This window comes from Carlito syrichta, unplaced genomic scaffold (genome assembly GCF_000164805.1).
Source record: "Carlito syrichta isolate Samal-C Ts95f unplaced genomic scaffold, Tarsius_syrichta-2.0.1 Scaffold143255, whole genome shotgun sequence".
Classification (NCBI taxonomy): Eukaryota; Metazoa; Chordata; class Mammalia; order Primates; family Tarsiidae; genus Carlito; species Carlito syrichta.
The window spans coordinates 99952-106982 of NW_007087351.1; positions in this window are offsets into that span (position 1 = coordinate 99952).

The following is a 7031-nucleotide window of genomic DNA, read 5'->3' on the forward strand; positions in this document are numbered from 1 at the left end:
CAAGACAGCAACTGTGTATTAGTCAGCTAATAGTAAGCCATAACAAGCAAGTAATAGTAAGCTAACAGCAAGAGTAATAAGGAACAGTAAGGAACAACAAGTAATAGAAATAAGTTATAGTAAGCTAATAGCAATAGTAAGTAATAGTAAGCTAATAGTAAGAATAAACAGTAATAGTAATAAATAATAGTAAGTTAATAGTAATAATAAGTAAATAGTAAGCTAATAGTAAAAGTAATAAGTAATAGTAAGTTAATAGTAATAACAAGCAAGTAATAGTAAACTAATAGTGACAGTAATAAGTAATAGTAAGAGTAAGTTAATAGTAATAATATATAATTAAATAGTAAGCTAATAATAATAAGTTAATACTAATAACAAATAAGTAGTAGTAAGAATATTAAGTAATAGTAAATAGTAATGAGTAATAATGGTAAGCTAATAGTAATAGTAAAAGTAATACTAGTGGCCGGGCACAGTGGCTCAGCCTATAATCCCAGCACTTTGGGGGGCCAAGGCAAGAGGACTGCCTGAACCCAGGGGTTTGAGACCAGCCTGGGCAACTTGGTGAGACCTCGTCTCTACAATAAATCAAAGAATTAGCCAGGCATGGTGGCATGCACTTGTAGTTTCACCTACTTGGAAGGCTGAGGCAGAAGAATCACCTGAGCCCAGCAGGTCAAGGCTGCGGTGGCTGTGAGCGTGCCACTGCACTCCAGCCTGGGCGACAGAGACTCCAACTTTAAAAAAAAAGTAATACTAGTAATGAGTCATAAGTAAGAGTAAGTTAATAGTAGTGAGAGTAAGCTAATAGTAAGTGAATAGTAATAATAAGTATCAGTCTACTAATAGTATTAGTAAGCCCAGCACCCAGAGGCTTACAAGAAGAAGCACTTGTTGCTCTTGTGTGTGGATCTGCGGGTGCCCTGTGGCTCTGGAGAGGTTGCCTTGACTTGGCAACTTGGGGTTGGGCTCAGATCTATCCCACACGTCCCCTCATTCTAGGAGCAGCCCTCAGCCCTTGTGGGGGCATGATGTTCTGGTGACAGATAGCAGAGATGCAAGAAGCCAAGCCCAACCCCACAAGCTTGTCGAAAGCACCAGTTGATGTCACATCCAGCAACATTTTGTTGAACAGAATCAGTCACGTGGTTCAACCCACCATCCATGGGCCAGGGTGGCCTGCTCTTCTCATGCAGGCGAGCATCCAGGCCAGGCTGGAGAGGAAGGAAGAAGTATGGACGAATCACACAATCTACTAGACAGACCAAGCCACTCTGGGTAGCTGATATGATGCTGTCTGTCCATTTTAGAGGTGGGAGAAGGTGAGTCTTCAGCACTTAAGTCACTTGCTCAAGAGCACACATCACGGGAGCAGCTGAGCCAGGAGTCAGACCTCAGACAACAGATAGATCAGAAAAGACCTTTGGATTTATTGGGGTAACACTAGCAACAAAAGTTATGAAACCCGCCATTTCGGTGGCTTAACAAATGAGTCAACTCCTCACTCCTGTGATGAAGTTGAAAGGGAATGTTCCTAATGAGTGGGTAGCCATGAATGCACATATTTAAGAAGGACCCAGGCTCCTTCCATCTGTGGTTCTGCCCTCCTCTATGGACTGACTCAAAATCCTCTTTATTCAGCCAGTGGTTCGGGAAGTAGGAAGAGTTATGTATAAGAAGCTTTAGTGGCCGGTGCCATGGCCTGTGATCCCAGCACTTTGGTAGGCCGAGGCAGGAGGATTCCTTGAGCCCAGGAGTTTGAGCCCAGCCTGAGCAACATAGTGAGACCTCAACTCTACAAAATATTTTTTAAAACTAGCTAGGTGTGGTGGTGTGTGCCTGTAGTCCCAACTACTTGGGAGGTTAAGGTGGGAGAATCACTTGAGCCCAGGAGGTTGAGGCTGCAGTGAGCCATGATCAGCCTGGGCAACCGAGTGAGACCCTGACTCAAAAAAAACAAAAAATTTAGTGACTAAACTACACACACCCAACTGCAAGAGAGTATGGGAAATGTAATATTGCAAAAGGTCCAGGAATCTCAGGCAGTAGATTTGGCTAGAAGTAGCCAGTCTCTGCCATGGTCTTGTGCGCCATGTTTGGACAGAGGGAAATTAAAGCCACTGCCCACTCAGGAGACCCCAGGAGCCAGGTCTGTGCGTCTCCTCTATCTCTAACCACGTGTTCCAAATGGGACCTGTCATCTCTTAAAAATGGATCTAGGCCACACGCCTCTAAACCGTGATTGGTTCAGAGTAGTCATGTGACTCCAGCCAATCAGAATCCTTCTCTGGGATTTTCCATTTGGAGCTTGTGAAGAGAAGCCTTTCTTCATTAGTCAGGGATCAGTAAAAATGTGCCCCAGAACTGTGGTGGCCATGTTCCCTGAGAAAATAAAGCCAACATCCAGAGAAAAATGAAGCCAAGAAACAGCAAGCAAGATTGACAGCACAGGCCGGGCACAGTGGCTCTTGTCTATAATCCCAGCACTTTGGAAGGCAGAGGCGAGAAGATTGCCTGAGTTCAAGTGTTCAAGACCAACCTGGGCAAATTGATGAGACCTCATCTCTACAATAAATGAAAAATATTATCTGGGCAAGGTGACACATGCCTGTGGTTCCAGCTACTTGGAAGGCTGAGGCGGAAGGATCACCTGAGCCCAGCAGGTTGAGGTTGTGGTGGCCATGAGCATTCCACTGCACTCTAGCCTGAGTGAGAGAGTGAGACTCTGATTCAAAAAAAAAAAAAAAAAGATTGACAGCCTTAAAATTCCTGGCCCTCACTGCCCATGGCCATTTCCATCCCTGTGCTGCTGGGCATTATAAGCTAATTAATCTCTGCTTCTTTTTTAAAAATATGTAAATTTTTATTTTTTAGAGACAGGATCTGGCTCTGTTACCCAAGCTGAAGTGCAGTGGTGCAATTATAGATCACTGTGACCTCTAACTCCTGGGCTTAAGCAATCCTCCCACCTCGGCCTCCCAAGTACCTAGAACTACAAGCGTGTGCCACCATGCTCAGGTAATTTTTAATTTTTTTTTTGTAGAGAGGGTGCCTAACTGTTGCCCAGGCAGGTCTCAAACTCCTGGGATCAAGCGATCCTTCTGCCTAGGCCTCCCAAAGCCTTAGGATGACAAGTATGATTCACTGCACGTGGTCACTCCCTTTTCTTCTTCTTCTTCGTTTTTTTTTTTTTTTTGAGTTAGAGTCTCACTCTGTCACCCAGACTGGAGGGCAGTGGCACGCTCCCGGCCACCTCAGCCTCGACCTGCTGGTCTCCAGCGATCCTTCCGCCTCAGCCTTCCAAGTAGCCAGAACTACAGGTGCACACTGCCACACCCAGCTAATTTTTGATTTATTGTAGAGACGAGGTCTCGCCAAGTTGCCTGGGTGGGTCTTGAACCCGCAGGCTCAGACAATCCATTCGCCTCAGCCTCCCAAAGTGCTGGGATGACAGGCTGAGCCACCGAGCCCAGCCCCCTTTTCTTCTTAATCGGCTGCACCAGAGTCACAGGGAGCCATAGAGGATTTTAAGCAGAAGAGTGACATGGTCAGATTTGTGCTTTAGAGCGACAGTCCCCAAACTTTTTGGCAGGAACCGGTTTTATGGAAGACAGTTTTTCCACAGACAGGTGGGTGGGATCATCAGGCATTAGATTCTCATGAGTCGCGCACAGCCTAGATCCCTCGCGGGTGCAGTTCACAATAGGGTTCACGCCCCTGTGAAAATCTGGATGCCGCCGCTGATCTGACAGAAGGCAGAGCTCCACTTGCCTGTCCACTGCTCACCTCCTACTGTGTGTCCCGGTTCCTAACAGTCCACAGACTGGTACTGGTCCAGGGCCCGGGGATTGGGAACCCCTGGTTTTGAAGACTGGGAAGGTCCAGGTCTGGAAACAGGAGGGGAAAGCAGGAGGCCATCAGAGAAAGGTCATGGTGCTGTGAGCCAAGGGGCAGCAGTGCTGGGGAGAAGTGGGCAAATGTGAATGAATGAATGCTATTCAAGAGGCAGCACATTGCTGGGCTCAGTGGCTCAGCCTGTCATCCCGCGCCTTTGGGAGGCTGAGGTGAGTGGATTGCCTGTGCCCGCGGGTTCGAGACCCACCTGGGCAACTTGTGAGACCTCACCTCTACAATAAATCAAAAAATTAGCCGGGCGTAGTAGCGCACGCCTATAGTTCCAGCTACTTGGAAGGCTGAAGTGGAAGGCTCGCCGGAGCCCAGCAGGTCGAGGCTGCGGTGGTCGAGAGCATGCCACTGCACTCCAGCCTGGGCGACAGAGTGAGACTCCAACTCAAAAAAAAAAGAGGCAGCACTGACAGGTTTCAATGGAGTATGTCATAGACCCAACTATCTCCCCTCGAAAAAGACACGGGAAAAGTCCTAACTCCAGTACTTCAGAATGTGCTCTTATTTGGAAACAGGGTCTTTACAGAGGTGATCAAGTGAAAATGAGGCGTAAAGCAGGGCATGGTGGCTCAAGACTGCAATCCCAACATTTTGGGAGGCCAAGGCAAGAGGATTGTCTGAGGCCATGTGTTCGAGACCCGCCTGGACAACTTGGCAAGACCTCATCTCTACAATAAATAAAAAAATAAGCCAGGCATGGTGGCACGCTCCTGTAGATCCAGCTCCTTGGAAGGCTGAGATGGAAGGATCACTTGAGCCCAGCAGGTGGAGGCTATGGTGGCTGTGAGCGTGCCACCACAGTCCAGCCTGGGAGACAGAGTGAGACTCTGACTCAAAAAAAAAAAAAAGAAAGAAAATGAGGCCATAAGGTAGATGTTGACCCACTATGATGGTGTCTTCGTGAAAGGGAAAAATGTGGACCCAGACATGAAGACGCAGGCAAAGATCAGGGTGACGCTTCTGCAAGCCAAGGAACCCCAAAGACTGTCTGCCATCAAAGCACCAGAAGCTGGGGAGTGGCTGGAACAGTTTCTCCCCACCGCCTCAGAGGGAACCAACCCTGCCAACACCTTGATCTCAGATTTCCATCCTCCAGAAGCGTGAGACAACAAACTTCTGTTGTTGAAGCCACCCGGTCCGCAGTACTTTGTTCAGTGGCCCCAGGAAACAAATCCAGCTGACTCAAGGTGGGGAGGCCACGGAGAGGGAGGAATTGAAGAGGGCGTCTCTGGCTTTGGCAGGCAGGTAGATGAAGGACAAACGCCAAGACAGAGATGCAGAGAAGAAGTAAATCTACAGGTAGAGAGGGTTCCTGTTTTGATCCTATTTGGTCTGAAGTTCACACATATACTCTGATGTAGATATCAGTAGGGAGGGGCTCTGTGGATCTACAGCTCACGTGAGATATCTACATGGAAAGTCTTGATCCAGGAGTCATTAGCAAATGGATGGGAAACAATGACACCATGGGCATGAATGTGTTTGATTGAAACACACACAAAAAGGTTGCAATACCACTGAAATGGATAATGGTGCTTTATTCTTGAGTGTCTGGTCTGTTCTGAAGAACCTCAAATCACATTTACTTAACTGTCAAAAACCCCTTTCAGGCCAAAAACTAACGCTTTAAAGAAATCACTGGCTGGGCGCAGTGGCTCATGCCTGTAATCCCAGCACTTTGAGTGGCCAAAGTAGGAGGATCACTTGAGCCCAGGAGTTCAAAGCTATAGTGAGCTATGATCGTGCCACTGCACTCCAGCCTGGGCAATAGAGCAAGACCCTGTCTCTAAAACTTGTATGTGTGTGTGTGTGTGTGTGTGTGTGCGCGCGCGCGCGTGTGTGCTGGAGGGGGAGATGACAGAATAAGAGGATGGTGTCTAAGGGATATGGGTGTCTTTATAAGGAAATAAAAACATTTGGAAATTGACTGTGATGGCTGCACATACCTGTGAATATACAAAAAACTCAAACTGTACACATTAATAGATGAATTATATGGTATGTGAACATCTCCATAAAGATTATTTTTTTGAGTTGGAGTCTCACTCTGTTGCCCAGGCTGGAGTGCAGTGGCATGCTCACGGCCACCGCAGCCTTGACCTGCTGGGCTCAGTGGATCCTTCCACCTCAGACTTCCAAGTAGCCGGAACTACAGACGTGCGCTACCATGCCCAGCTAATATTTTTTTTTTATTTATTGTAGAGACGAGGTCTCATCATGTTGCCCAGGCTGGTCTTGAACCCGCAGGCTCAGGCAATCCTCTCGCCTCGGCCTCCCAAAGTGCTGGGATTATAGGCTTGAGCCACTGCGCCCGGCCAAGATTTTTTTTAAGTTGTGCAATCTCACCACAAAAAATGGTATGTGAGATAATGCATATTAATCAGTCGAGACATTCCATAATGTACACACATTCAAAATATCATGTTGTATGTGATGTATATATACAATTGTTCTTTGAGTTCAAAAAATAAAATTAAATCAGCAAAATAAATAATTAAAATAAAATAATAGATGTACTAGCGGGATAGTTAGAAATACCAACAGTGGTTTCTTCTGGATGACAGAGTTTGTGGCAGATTGCAGTTTCCAAGGATAACCACGCCCATTCCACACACTCTCTTATCTGTAATGTGGACTTACCTCCATCAGGCGTCGGGGAGTGGGTCTACATTCCCTCCCCTTGAACTTGGGAGGACCTTTCCAGCTGCCCCGACCAATAGAATATGGCAGAAATGATGATGTCTGACTGCCAAGGCCAATCATAAAAGGCAACACGTCTCCCAGTGGCTATTCCTTTCTCTTGAGCCTCTGGCCGTAGGACCCAGTCGCCACGTTGTAGGGAAGGCCATGTCAAAGGAGAAAGTCACACGTGGGTGTGTGTTAGGCGTGTCTTTTTATTCTGACAGAAGAAAAAGTCTGTTTTGACATCTGGGCCCTCTCTGACCCTGGAGGGACTGCCCCTCCCACGGCTAGCGAACTCCTAGAGAGAGTAAGAGTGGCCTTTAAATTCATTCCTCATATGCAAACCAGGCAATCCAGAGGTCACAGCCCCTTCCCCCACCTCCTCTACTGGGCATTTATATTCCATGACAATGCTTCCCCAGGGCTGGGTACCAGGCAAC